Source organism: Ctenocephalides felis, unplaced genomic scaffold (genome assembly GCF_003426905.1).
Source record: "Ctenocephalides felis isolate EL2017-DRISC unplaced genomic scaffold, ASM342690v1 CF-g0.4_SCAFFOLD_01492, whole genome shotgun sequence".
Taxonomy (NCBI): domain Eukaryota; kingdom Metazoa; phylum Arthropoda; class Insecta; order Siphonaptera; family Pulicidae; genus Ctenocephalides; species Ctenocephalides felis.
In genome coordinates, this window is record NW_020537646.1 from 41,814,592 (window position 1) to 41,830,784 (window position 16,193).

The 16,193-nt window shown below is 27.5% G+C and overlaps 1 protein-coding gene across 1 annotated transcript in view; it reads left to right on the top strand.

The window, feature by feature from the left end:
* LOC113371251 (pseudouridine-metabolizing bifunctional protein C1861.05-like) overlaps positions 1-16,193 on the top strand; it is a gene marked incomplete at its 5' end in the record, with an annotated part of 125,018 nt that overhangs the window by 87,746 nt on the left and 21,079 nt on the right.

Below are 16,193 nucleotides of genomic sequence, written 5' to 3' on the forward strand. Positions count from 1 at the left end.
TGTCAACCCAAGCATTAAATTATTTTTTTATATAATTAAGTTAAATCATATCTTAATAGACATTATGCATTAAATATGCACTATTATTTATGTTTTTATATATTCATTATTTTGTCAAAGATATAAACACAGTATTCACAGCTCTTATATTTGTGGTAGTATCAAAGACGATACATAATTATTCGCAATCGATTGAAGATGATTTTACTGAATTACAAACTTGCTTGAATTCTAAGGATTTTAATAAGAAGTTATTTTATTGACACAGTTAATAATTATTTCAATAATGTTATTAAATTTAGTTATTTTTAATTGTTTATCAAAGAACGTTTTAACCTGATTACTCATAAACTAATTACAGTAATGTATCAGTTAATTGAAAATTATACAAATCATGATTCATATTTTTAATCATGTACGATGGTATGAATATGTATATATAATATAATATATATATATATATATATATATATATATATATATAACGTATATATATAATATATATTCATAATATATGATATAGAATATATATATATATATATATATATATATATATATACCTTGATTTTTATGACATCGCTATAATGTTAGAAAATCCAAAATAAAAGTATTTTTTTCGTTGTTAGTTTTTATGATTCTGAGCACTGTTTTTTAGTTTACCGGACCCTAATATAATTTTTAGGTTTACGTTATTCATATGTTTTAAAAGATGCATTGCTATTTTCAAGTTAGATTTAAGATATGTTTTTATATAATCTCTATAATATTTTGCATGAACTGAACCCCTACCCTGGTGACTGAACCCCTACCATGTGTAAATAAAAATGTAAATTAATGGAAAAAAGCAATTTTACAAGAGATAAATTAAATAAATAGTTATTCCAACTACGCTGATTGTTATTTTTAAAAAATACTATATCAAGGTTATATACAGTATTTTCTCAGTAAAAAATGCACCCATGAAATTTATATTTTGCATTGGTTGAATAATGTAACTATTATTTCGTAAATTCTTTTTAAAACTAAAAATAAGACATTGGAGATATTTGCCCCTGGCATATGAACTTTTTTTAAAAAAATATTCATTATATTCACTAGTTCAAACTAAAAAAAAACAAAAAATTAAGTAAATGCAATTTTAGTTAAGAAAAATATAACAGTTAAAAAATTAAAGATCAAATGAAATAGAGTTGATAATTACAATCACATATCTTGATCAAATTACATCATTTTCTTTGAATGAGAGATCGGAATGTAAACTTTATGTAAAATGTAAAATGACTCATTTTAAATCAAATGTTTTTTAAAGTAATTTAATTAAAAAATAGAGCAAAATGTTGAGTAATATTGACTATATTTGACCTTGTTTGAAATAGAAATTAAAAATCACAATTGTTGATGGTCACACGTTAGAGAATGATATAGATTAGAATCAAATTTTTAATATGTATTTGAAAACTTTAGTTTATGAGAACATCTTAAAATATTTATTACTCAAATATTTAAAAAGACAATTATTTTCAATTGTCATTTATGTATGATTATTTGAATGCCAATGTCTGGGGATAAAAAAATTCATCAACATTTTCTCAAAAACAAACAAAACAAGTAAAGTATAGTATTTTTTTCGATACTATTTTAAAGTAGAAGGTAAAGGATGTATAACCAGCCAGCATCTTAATTCTTATTACGTCGTTTGTCAGGAGATAAACGGCCTTGTATCAATATTCATAATAAAAATTTTTCGTTGGTAGTTTTCTGGGTTTGAGCACTTGTATTTAATTTATGATACCTGCATATTATTTTCAAGTCTACGCTATTTAATGTCTTATAAGATGTATTGTTATTACAAACTTGTATTTTTATAAAATTTTAGAATAGCTTAGATCTAGTTGAGGTAAAAAGGATCACCAGAACCTTTACACTGGAAAAGGTCTAAACAATATGAAAATAGGATAAAGTTGGAACAAGCAATTTTACTAGAGATAAATTAAATTAATATTTATTCTAACTCTACTGATGAATATTTCTGACTTTTTATAGATCATGATTATAAACATTATAAGCATTGCCAATGAAACTTTTATTTTGCATTAGTTAATATTTTAACTTCGTAAAATCTCTTTGAAATTAAAAATAAGACATTGTATCCGTATGTCTAATGGCATTCTCTTTTACCCAGACTATGGGGTAAGAAGAGGCAGATGACAAATTTTAGAAAACGGTAAAAAACATACTTCTATAATAGTGAATTAGCTGGGATTTTTACTGAACATGGTTCGATAGTTGTTTATTTGATACGTGTTATTTGTTGTGATATAGTTTATTTAGTTTAAACGGTATAGTTACTAAAAGTCAAATTGGACCTTTATGTCTCGATCTACCATATTCTAAATATAGAAGTCGTATTTTCCGTATTATCAGTTCTGTCTTTAGCTCACTGACTGAGTCTTACTATGAAGCGCAATACTTTAATTTGAATGCCAATAATTAGGTACTAATTTATTAAAAATTTAATAGAAAATGTGCCATTTTTTTAAATTGCAAATAATAGTTTATAAATGTCTATCTATATTTGAGAGATTAGAATAAAATGTTGTTTAGCAGCGTCTGTGGCCGAGTTGATTCTCGTTTGACCGCCAATGACTCTCGATTCATGTGCGGCTGACACACCTTTACAGTCCGCGGCAAAACGTGGAATTTCATAGCAGCACGATAAAGAAAAATCTATAAAACTGACCCTTTGAAATCCAACTGGACGGGGAAAACTACTAATGTAATGATAGACTCTTTTTTTAAATAATAGAGTAAAATTGAATGTAATTTTTTTATGTTAACTTATGATTATTAACATATTGGGTGGGGTTTTATTGTTTGGAAAAAAAACTTTGGATCAGTTAATTGGAAATTTCAGAAACGAAAGGGTAAATTGATAATATAAAGTTTAAGTATAATAAAAATAAAAACATTTTAGTAAAAACTATACAATTTTTTAAAATTTATTTTGTGTAGTGTAGAAAGTATGTGATAGAAAGAAAATAATCAGCATGGAATTTATTTTAGAACAAAAATATTTTTTTATAATTTAATATTCATTTAAATTATCACATGTATTTTGAATTTAAGTAATTATGATATTATATATTTATGTTTGGGAATTGATGTCACACTATCAACTGTATTTGAAATCATCACACCATAACGAAACAAGGAAAACATTGTGATACACATGAAATGAAAGAGTACAATATGTGTTATTTTCGATAAAAATTGATGGAGTCACTAATTTAGTACACTATAACTCACCGTAAGAAAATCCGCGGTATTCAAATTCAAGATGCGCAAGAACTCTTACATGGCCTATTTTACACAATTTAGAATAACATAATTTTGTTTTACACAACAAGAACGATCGGTTGTACCACTTTCACGACACTTTGATATATGTTTGTTATTAATTAGTAGTTGGCTTGCACAGGTGTGTTTGAACACATCATATGGTGCACGAATGTATAAATACAAATGTATATTATTATTTTAACTTGTACAGACAATGTCTACTTACTCCGGGCGCTGTTGAAAGACTAAAGCCTCGCGTTGGTGAGCGTGCCGCCGTTCTTCGCGTGGTTTTCTCTTCGGCGCGTGCATTTGTGTCCATCAAATGCTGCATTCGGATATAATTGCGTAACCAACTTATACCGGTTTTTTATTTGTTTATCCCGACTTCTATCATTTACATTCTTGTTTGTTTTTCTTACGTAGATTCCAAAAAATTCTACGGGCGATCCGGTTCTACCACTGACAAAATTCAATTCGTCTTCACATAGTTTCTGTTGGCTTTTGTTTCGATTTCGAGAGCGGGTTGTTTCTGTTAAATTCGTCTCTATATTTAAACGGTGGAGGGGAATGTGGACGTTTGGACTTATTGTTAGCGCTTATTCGCTCACTCAATAAATGACTCGTACCTGGATTCGGAATCGGAGGTTCATATCAAACATTCAAAATATATGTATTATTATTGCTCAAAATTTAAACATTGGGAAAACGATTTACTTTAATAATATCAGTATGTAAAAACATTTTGGGCTTGTGAAATTTAAAATTTTATTTTTTTTAATTTTATTATCAATAAATAAATAAATATACATACATGCACACACACATATATATGGCGCTAGTGGGCCATTTATTATTAATTAATTATATTTTAAAATGAAATCGCAATTAACTGTTGTAGACTCGATGATAATGTGAGTTTATCTATAACTCAATTTACAACGAAACTGATATTATATAAATTTTGATATAAATTTATTAGCCCGAATATTGATCGTTGACTAAAAACCGAGAGACAATTTTTACGCTCGTGAAAACAATAATCTACTATAGCTTGCTAGATGCGATATTCGCATCAGTGTAGCTCCAAGTGTGCTGTGTAGTTTAGTCATTCCGCCATATCATCGAGTCTACAACAGTATAAATTATTTATTATTAAATTATATATATATATATATATAATTTATTATGTTTAATTACATAAAGTTGCTCCACATTTTGTAGTATGATTTACTTTAATTCATGAATTTATTGAATAGTATTATTTAATTTATATCTTCAATCTTTTAAAGGTATAAATTTATTCTTTTTTAGCATCTAAAGAAATCTTTATAAAAAAATTAAAGTTTCTCAGATAAAGTTATTATTTGAATCACACAATGTGTTATGTGTTTTTATTACAAAAATCGATATATGCATCATCACAGGTCTAACTATATGATATGATATTATTATTAGTTTAGGGCGGGGCACAAAGGTCCAATTTGACTTTAACTAATTATGCTCTCTAAACCAAATTAATTACAGCACAATACAGGACACGAAATGTTTTTTTTTTTTTACTAAAATGGTAGAGTCAGAGGGCAAACAGATCCGATGCCTTAATATTAATTTTAAATGAGTTTTACAAAATATTAGCTACAATATTCAATGAATGCAAAATATAAATTTCATGGGCACATTTTTTACAAAGATGGCACTGTATATAACCTTGATCTGATATTTTATCGGAAATATTTATCAGTAAAGATGGAGTAACCATTTTTCATATTATTTTTAAATTTCCTTTTTAACTGAATTTACATTTTCATTTACTATTTTTTATTCTTTACACCTTTGTCAAAATAACGGTTCAGTTGTTTTCTTATGCCATCTACATCTAAGCTATATAGAGGTTACATTTTAACATTTGTTGAAACTCACTTAAAATTAACAATTCATCTTATAAAACGATTAAATAACTTATATTTAAAATATTTATCAAGGTATCGCAAATTAAACAACAGTGCTCACAACCGAAAATAAACTAACAATGAAAGGAAGTACTTTTGTATATTTTCAAACAAGCTTGTTTATCTTCTGATAGCAAAGTAATTAACACATTTTTCCCTCTACTTTTAAATGTTGCTAGTAAAAAGTTCTAAACTATACTTGTTTTTGATATTTTTTAGGGGTGGTACTTTTTACCCGTGGACCTTTAAGGCCCGCTCTACCCTATATTGCTAATTTGGTTGCTGTAGTTTATTTTATCTCTTTTTTATCAAAATGGTAAAATGATAGCAAAAAAATAAAACAAACTGATACAAATAAATAATTAATTTGATACACATTTTTGAATACTAAAAATTATATTGTTGGTTACTCTATCAATTTTTCACTAATATTTATGTTGTAGAATCCAATTCTCGAATTTTTGTTAATGTCATGTTACGGGTCCATAATCGTATAAGTTGGTAGACATGAAATGTAAAAAAGCTATGTGTTTGTTGTGCGATCAAACGTTTTACACATAACACCTAACCTCTAAAACGCACAAAAGTCAAATAAGAATTTACATAAGCGCAACTTTCTGATGTAAAGAATTTATATTTTATCCGAGAATTGGCTCCCTAATCTTATATTGTTTAAAACTATAGTTGCGTCACAATTGAGTGATTTAAAAATTACGCAGTAATTAGAACTTTTATGCAAATAGTGTAATATATTTTATATAGAATTATATGAAAATTTTAGAATGATAATATTTTTGTTTTAGCAATATGCATAAATATTTTTTAATAATAAGAATTTAATCTTGGGCTAAAAATTATATTGTTGGTACTTTTATTAATTTTAACTAATGTTTATTTTTTAATTTGATATTGTTTAGAACTCTAGTTGCGTCACGATAGAGTCATTTAATAATTAATTTTGTAATTGGAGCACCGATTCATAACACAAGTCAATAAGTAACGAGCCAAGCAAATTTTTTGTTTTATATTTATGAATTAGTTCTCCGATTACAATCACCTGAAGCATCGACTCGATAAACGTAAGCATATCGCCCGCACCTGACTACGGCGAACAGAAAACACACCTTGCGGACGATACAAACGCACTCATACAATAAAAGGACTCGTTCGCTCATGGAATTACTATTATGTGCGAGTTGAATAAAAAATGACGGTGTTTGAAAAAAAAGGTATTCTTCGGAGATATCAGGGGTGTTTAGGATAGAAAATAACTAAAGTTATAATCTTAAAAAATAAGAAAATAATGTAACCATTTTGTTTAATTAACTTCCCGTAGGGTGAGTTATAGTAATCGTAAAAAAGGTTTCTGAATATTTGGTATACCTTAGAAAAAATTGATATATCTTGTGAGTGTATTTGGATACAAATTTTTGTCAACGATTTCGGGAACACGGTTCAACCGATTTGAATTATTAACTAGTGGGGTGCATGGTATCTAGCCTTAAGGCAAATTGCTGGAACATCCCGTACCAAATATTATTATTTTTTTAAAAACGATTAACATTTTTGAAAAAATTTTACTTCGAAAAAATTAGATTTTTGAAAAACTAGGAATTTGACAAAAAATTACTTTTTTTGAAAAAAAAAATGTTTTTTTTATTTTGACATATTTTGGAAATTTTAAACTAATTTAAACTGCTTTAACTGCATAGAGACAAAATGTTAAAGCGCGTAAGCGCCGCGTCGCCGTCTAACGAATAAACATTGATACGGAACCCATAGGAATGCAAACAAAATTTATACTTATTGTTAAAATCTCTATAAAATATCTGATAGTTTGATGTGCATATGTCTAATCATCATTTTTGACCGCCAAATTACATTTTTTCATTAGATCTCCGAAACCCTTTATGAAAATTTGATCAGTTCTTCATCTTACCAATACAAGTAAAATGTTTTTTGGATTATTAAAATCGGACGCTCCGTTCTCTTAAAAACTGAGTTACCGTTTTTGGCACTTTTTGCCCCGTATCTTCGGAACGGCTAGACCTGCCTTCGCCAAAAACTAATCAGCACGTCTCCCTATCAATATAAATCGAATGTTTTTTGAATTATTTAAATCGGTTGATCGGTGTTCTAGAAATCGTCGACAAAAATTTGTATCCGCACACACACACACACACGCACACACACACATACATCCATTTTTTTCTAAGGTATGCCAAAATGTTCAGAAACCTTTGAAACGTAAAGATATATAAAAATTTTCATTTTCGATTTTTTGCGATTACTATAACTTGCCCTACGGGAAGTTAAAAAAACATTCGATTCCTATTGATAAGGAGACGTGGTGGTGATTAGTTTTTGGTATAAGTAGGTCCAGCCGTTCTGAAGATACGGGGCAAAAAGTGTCAATAACGGTAACTTATCAGTTTATAGGATAACCGAGCGTCCGATTTCAATAATTCAAAAAACATTCTACTTGTATTGATAAAATGAAACTCTGATTGATTTTTTGGAAAAGCAAGTTTAGCGGTTTCGGAGATCGAGTCAAAAAAGTAAAATAAAATGCCATTTGACCGCGAGGTCAAAAATGATCATTATACAAATTGCACTTCAAATTAACATATATTTGAGATTTTGATAGTATGAATAAATTTTGTTTACATTTCTATGGGTTCCGTAACATTGTTTATCCGTTAAACTGCGACGCAGCGCTTACGCGCTTTGATAATTAATCTCTATGCAGCTAAAGCCGCGCGATTGCTTTAAAAAAGTTCAAAATTTCCAAAATAATTCTATATATAGAAAAAAAAATTTTAACATTTTGGTGCATGAAGTTCCAGCAATTTGCCTTAATAAGGCATGATGCCATACACCACTAGTTTGTACTTAGTTGTACACTATTGGTGTATGGCATCGTATCTTAAGGAAAATTACTGGAAATTAGATACAATTTATTAGATTTATTAGATTTTTGAGAATTTTGAAATTTTTGAAAAAATGACTTTTCTTAAATAATTGTTTTTTTTTAACTTCCCGTAGGGTAAGTTATTGTAATGGGCCGAAAATCGGAATTGAAAATTTTTACATTTCTCGACGTTTTGAAGGTTTCTGAACGTTTTGGCATACCTCAGAAAAAATGGATGTGTGTGTGTGTGTGTGTGTGTGTGTATGTATGTATGGATACAAATTTTCGCCCACGTACGGATTAACCGATTTGAATAATTTAAAAAACATTCGATTCCTATTGATAAGGAGAAGAGCTGATTAGTTTTTGGCAAAGGCAGGTCCAGCAGTTACGGAGATAAAGAGCAAAGAGTGCAGAAAATAGAAATCGAGTTTTTGAGAGAACGGAGCATCCGATTTGAATGATCTAAAAAACATTCAATTAGTAATGATTGGGAGAAGGGGTTATTAGTTTTTCGCAAAGGCAGGCCCAGCCATTTCAGAGATACAGAGCTAAATGTACAAAAAATGGCAGTTTTTGAGAAAATTAAGCGTCCGATTCAATTGATTCAAAGAACTTTCTGCTTGTCTTAACAAAATAATTCATTTTGGAAAAAAAAATTTGTACCATTTTTTTTTTTTTTTTTTTTTTTAATTTTTTAAATTTTTTGTATATCGAAAATAATTCAGACTTTATTTTTAATTCTGACTATAGTTCTAATATACTTTAAACAAATAATTTCAACTCTGCAATTCAGTTTATATAATTCTTATAAATATTAGACAATGTTACAATATTTATAATAATCTATTTGAAAACATTCAATATTCCTCGAACATTTCGTTACGGTACGGGAAGTTCCAGCAATTTGCCTTAAGGCACGATGCCACCCACCCCACTAGTTATATTTTAGATTTGCTTTGGAAATTTGGAACTTTTTAAAGCAATTGCAGCTGATAATTTGATGTGCATATGTCTAATGTTCATTTTTGCCCACCAAGTGGCTTTCTTGTACTTTGCTTTATTGGATCCTTGAAACCACTAGACCTGCTTTCACACAAATTTTATTAGTTGAATGAAATAATATAAATGAAATTTTTAGAATCAATTAAATCGGACGCTCCGTTATCTCAAAAACTGAATTACCATTTTTAGCACTTTTTTCCCCGCATCTTCGAAAGGGCTCGCCCTGCCTTTGCCAAAAATTAATCAGAACGTCTCCCCTTCAACACAAATCGAATGGTTTATTACTTATTCAAACCAGTTGATCCGTGTTCACAAAATCGTGGACGAAACACACACATTCATATAATGCAAAATTATCGAAAAATTTCATTTTCGATTTTTTTGCGATTACTATAACTTACCATAAGGGAAGAAAATAAATATAAGTTTGATTAAATTTTTTCAGAACTCTATATAGTTAGACAGTTTTGGATTAGTTTCTGTGAATGTGCGGTCTAGTCGTTTTTTAGTAATAAACATATATCACATTTTGCATAACTACGTATTTTACTATTAATAATAAGTTTTACTATTTTTGTAAGATTTTGCATTTGACAATGTGCGGATTTTTTCTAACAATGCTAACATGTTCAAAAACTTCGTAAAATTTTGATAATCAATCAAACATTTAGATGAACAAATTTGTAATGACCATTGGAAAAACTATCCGAATTATATATAGAAAATTTGCTTATCATAGAAATATATAAATTATTTTTAACATGTTTGAAAACGTAGATTTTATCATTATTTTATCATTTTGATTGATAACATTTAATAAATATATTTTGTTATGTTTTGTTGTTATTTAATAATAATAAATATATTTAAACAAATATGTATTACAATGCTTTTTAAGGCAAATGTTCAAAATTCATTAACAAGGATTATTTAGTGGTAACGAAGGGTGTATCACATAATTAGAAAATACTGTAGGTTTCATCTGAATTTCGTATTCATCTATATATACCGGCTGTCGTGCTTTTCCAAAATAAACGGAACGAAACTATAATATAAAGTAGCAGTTCCCTAAAATATAGTGCTTCATTATTTTTTATGCATTTAACATGCGTAAATAGATTATACATTTGGGGTGAATTTTTATATGTATGCATATATCAGATTAATGTGTATTGCGCATGTAGGAAAACTTGGGGAAATCTGTGACCGGGGTAACTAGTTACCTTAAACGATATTAGCCCTTTCACTCGCTTACTCTTATTTAAATTAATTGTGAAATAATAAACAACATTTGCGGATATATTTTTATTTGATTTGATAGAGGGATACAGTCAACTATACATCTTTAATTGGTAGAAATATAATCAGTGATTTTCAAGATATATTATTTAAAAAAAAATCTGTTACAACAATGTTACCCTATGCGTTGTGTTGAGATTTGAACAAAGAATATAATATAGTAATGAATATAGTAAAAATAGAAAGAATATCATATGGTTAATTCATCTTCTAGTTTTTTCTTCTGTCAAGAAAAGAGGAAATATATATATATATTTAAAATAAAAAAATACAACACTTTACTAAAATATTTCAAATAACTACAAAAATATGTGCTTTTAATATTTTTACTGTAAACATTTGATTAAAGTTAGGTATGATTTTTTTTATTAAAAATTTTAATTAATACCTAATAAAGTTATAAGTTTATATCTGAAATATTCAATGAGACATGTTCTTTAACAAATTTTAACCTATTTCAAGTATGGCAAGTGAGCAAAATATAAATACTTGAATTCGATTTTTTTAAATCTACGGTTTATTTACGGTTATCATTGTATCAATATAAAACTAGTGGTGTGTATGGCATCGTGCCTTGAGGCAAATTGCTGGAACTTCTCGTACCGTAACGAAATGCTCGAGGAATATTAAATGTTTTCAAAGAAAATTGAAGACAAAGAAGACTGAAGAGTTATATATAAAGATATTTTAATTATATATAGATATTGTATTAATGAAATAGTCGAATGAAATGGATATATTATATGAAAACTGTTTTTTATAATCTCTCATTCCAGGCACCTCTACCTGACTAAGATATGAAACTAATGTATATATATAAATAAAAAAATAATAAAAAAAATCGATTTTTATAACTATAATAACATATAAATAAATACTGTAACATTGTCTAATATTTATAAGAATTATATGAACTGAATTGAAAAGTTGAAAATATTTGTTTAAAGTATAAAGTTTAAAGTATATAGAACTTAAGGGGGTATTCTACTGTAGAATTTTGAAAAAATCGAAAAAAAAAATTTTTCATATTTTCAAAGTTTAGTTATTCAAAAATATGTCGTTAAAAGGATTTTTCAAAATTACTATTATTTCCTGAGTTATATCCGTTTTAGTGACGTGGCCTCGGTTCGGATCCGACCGAGCCTCAAAACTTTGAACGCGTTTTTCTCGGAACTACTTTTTTCGAGCAGGCGGTAAGGATATCTCGAGTTCTAATTAACCGATTTACTTCAAATTTGGAGGACCCTTCTACCCGTCATTACGAATTCAATGTTTTTTGGATTATTCAAATCCGATGCTCCGATCTTTCAAAAACTCGATTTTTATTTTCTTCATTCTTTGCTCCATATCTCCGAAACGGCTAGACCTGCCTTCGCCAAAAACTAATCAGCACATTTTCCTATCAATAGGAATCGAATGTTTTTTGAACCATTCAAATCGGTTGATCTGTGCGCTCGAAAACGTGACCGAAAAATTGTATCCATACATACATACACACACACACATCCATTTTTTCTGAGGTATGCCAAAATGTTCAGAAACCTTCAAAACATCGAGAAATGTAAACATTTTCAATTTCGATTTTTGGACGATTACATTAACTTACCCTACGGAAAGTTAACAAATACAAAAGATATGTTGTTCTAAAGATTCTAACATTCATTATAATTTCTGTGTCCTTCATGGACAATCATGAATAACCGTAAAAATTATACAAGGTTTTTCACACATAAAAGTTTTCCCAGGTTTTTTCTATTACAATTAATGCTTCCCAAAATTGCGATGGGTCAATTTTATATTGATCACCATATTATAAATAATTTATTGTAAGAATATAGGTTTAATATAAATTGAATTATAATAATTAATGCAGGACTAAAAAAGTAGTTACGAGAATAAATTTCATACAAAAAATCCTTTATATTCAAAAATCATTTAATCAAATTATTATTATTATCTTACTATTTCTATTATTGTTATTTTGTTATATTTTATTATTTTTCTAGTATTATTTTATTATTCAGAAATTTTATTTATATTATTATATAATTTTATTGTTATTATTATTTGCTTATATTTTACATTAAATCATATTACGGATATTATTTTCATGTAAATTTTATCCTTTGCTCTTTTATTTATTTAAATTTATATTATTATTTATCAATATTACTTGATGTTAATAAATTAGCAGTTGTAATAATTATTGAAATTAAAAAAAAAAAAATTAATCAAATAATTTGTGATGAATAACTTGGTAAATGTGTTTGGTAAACTATAGTTTCATATCAATTTTATCAATTGAAACAGAAATCTCTAATTTTAATGAAAGTTTTTGCACAGCAATTCTTGCAAATAATATAATAAACTAGCTGTAAGTGGAATTCTGTCTTAAGGCAATTAGGGCATCGTGCCTTAAGGCAAATTGCTGGAACTTCCCGTACCAAAATTATTATTTTTTTAAAAACGATCAACATTTTTGAAAAAAATTACTTTGAAAAAATAAGATTTTTGAGAAACTATAAATTGGACAAAAAATTACTTTTTTTGAAAAAAAATTTTTTTTTTAAAAAATAATTTTTTTTTTAATTTTTTTTTTTTTTGAAAAAATTTTTTTTTTCTTTATTTTGACATATTGTGGAAGATCTGAACTTTCTTTTCAAAGCAATCGTACTGCTTTAACTGCATAGAGACAAAGCGACGTAAGTCCCGCGTCGCTGTTTAACGCATAAGCATTGGTACGGAACCCATAGGAATGTTAACAAAATGTATACTTATTGTTAAAATCTCTATAAAATATCTGATAATTTGATGTGCATATGTCTAATGATCATTTTTGACCGCCAAATGGCTCATTTTTTTTACTTTTTCCTCCATATCTCCGAAACCGCTAGACCTACCTTCATGAAAATTTTATCGATTCTTCATCTTGTCAATACAAGTGAAATGTTTTTTGAATTATTCAAATCGGACGCTCCGTTCTCTTAAAAACTAAGTTACCGTTTTCGGCACTTTTTGCCCCGTATCTTCGGAACGGCTAGACCTGCCTCCGCCAAAAACTAATCAGCACGTCTCCTTATCAATACGAATCGAATGTTTTTTGAATTATTCAAATCGGTTGATCCGTGTTCCCGAAATCGTCGACGAAAATTTGTATCCGCACATACATACACACACATACATACATACATACATACATACACACACACACACACACACACACACACACATACATCCATTTTTTCTAAGGTATGCCAAAATGTTAAGAAACCTCTGAAACGTAAAGATATATAAAAATTTTCATTTTCGATTTTTTTGCGATTACTATAACTTACCCTACGGGAAGTTAATTAGTGGGGTGCATGACATCGTGCCTTAAGGCAAATTCTCCGTACCGTAATTAAAAATCTTGGTACAAAATCCCAAAAAATTACACAAAATATGTACACATTATAAAAGTCTCTGTAAAATATCTGATAATTTGATGTGCATATGTCTAATGATCATTTTTGACCGCAAAAAGGCATTTTTTAAACTTATTTTTATTGAGAGTCTGTAATCGCTGCACCTGCCTACTCAAACATTTAATCAGTTCTTCATATTGTCAATACAAGTAAAATGTTTTTTGAATTATTAAAATCGGACGTCCCTTTCTCTTAAAAACTGAGTTACCGTTTTTGACACTTTTTGCCCCGTATCTTTGGAACGGCTAAACCTGCCTTTTACAAAAAAAAACTATTTATTCGTACAAATTTTTGTTAAAATTTTATTAAAAATGCTACAGATTGACAAACTCTGTAACTTTATACTGGGACAAAGAACTCGTCTTATCAATACCGTGTGAAAATAATCGTGCAATTAATTTTAATATGTTGAAAATAGTCGTCAAACAGATAATACCTTACTTGAACATATAATAGATAGAAGTAATCGAAAATAGTTATAATATGTTATTGTTACAATATTTCATTTTAGGCATACATATTTCGAATTTCATATAGTTATTTTTTTGTAATGATAAAATGTTAGCTTCGATTTCAAATAAGCTTTCGGAGTTATTCGAACGCCTGAAGTTATGAATATAGTGAAATCTAGATTTTTCGTTCAAGTGATATTGGATAGGGCGGGGCACAAAGATCCGTTGAATTTAAGTTATTATACTGTCTAATCGAAATAAATTAAATCACAACACATAACACGTATCAAGAAACAACTATGGTCAGTAAAATTCCTAACTATATAAATGTGATTTTATTATTATTTTTCTAAAATTTGTCATATGTCTCCCATAGGCTATTAAAAATAAGACAGCTAGGGCGCAGACAGATCTAATGTCTTATTTTTAATTTTAAAAAAAATTTACGAAATAATAGCTTCGATATTTCAGCATTTCAAACATTTCGAAATATACTTTTTATGGGCACATTTTTTACAAAGATAATACTGTACATAACCTTGATCTGGTATTTCGTCTAAAATATTCATCAGCAGAGTTGGAATAACCATTAATTTAATTTATTTTTTGTAAAATTACTTTTTTTAACTGATTTTACATTTTGCTATTTTTTATTGTTTAGACCTTTGCCAGTGTAAAGGTTCACTTTTTTCAGTTTATCAACTATGGGCTAGCTATTATCGAGGATATATAAAAACATCGGTTAAATTTAATTTAAAATCAACAATACATTCAATAAAACAATTAAATAGCGTACATTTAAAAATTATACGAAGGTCTCTTAAACTAAACAAAAGTTTTCACCTAATAGAAGTTGTTTGATTCATAAGGTGATGTCTAGTTACACACATTTTCCCCTCTACTTTTAAATTTTATTCCTAAATATTTTCTAACTTTATTTGTTTTCGAATTTACCTCAAGACCAAGTTCTGCTCTACCTTATAATATTTTCTTGATTTTTAATTATCTTCAAATTTTTATTCAATTTGTTGGGTTTGAATCATTAATTTCATAAGATATTGTAATAGGAAAATGTTTGATAATCTTCAGAAACAAATATGTAACATTTTTATCATTGCTAATTTTATATTAATAAACATATATGTATATGTGCATACATATAAGCATTATTTTAATTTAATTTATTTATTTGGCCTTACATTCCAATATAGCTTTGCAAACATTTTATACCTTGCAACATTTCAACATACTTATTATTTCAAGTTTTCATAGAATCATAAATTAAACTGTAACACTTCATATTTCTTTTTCTGTAATAAAATTCAAAAGCTTTACAATTTATTTTATACTCTAGATTTCAAACTAATATTTGTGTCTATTCTTCTTACATTTTTTGTTATTTATATTATTATATTTTGTTTTTTTTTTTTATTTTTATTAAAAACATATATTAATGATATTGTATCTAATTCAACAAAAAATATTTAATCAGTGCGTTTTGACAAGATATTTAAATAACTAAAAAATAAAGCTATGTATTGCAAATTTTGCTGTAACTTTAAGCTCCGAGGTATTGATTCAAAACTATGCTTAATTAATATTTATGGTAATTTAAATGTTAGAATTTTCACTCTTTGAAATTTTAATAAAATTGTAATAGAAGTAGTAATGAAACAATTCTTGGTGTTTATGCTTCTTTATTTTTTCAACATCTTATAAATTATTTTCATCTTACATAGATTAAATGGACGGCATTTCACACAGCTTTAGTTAT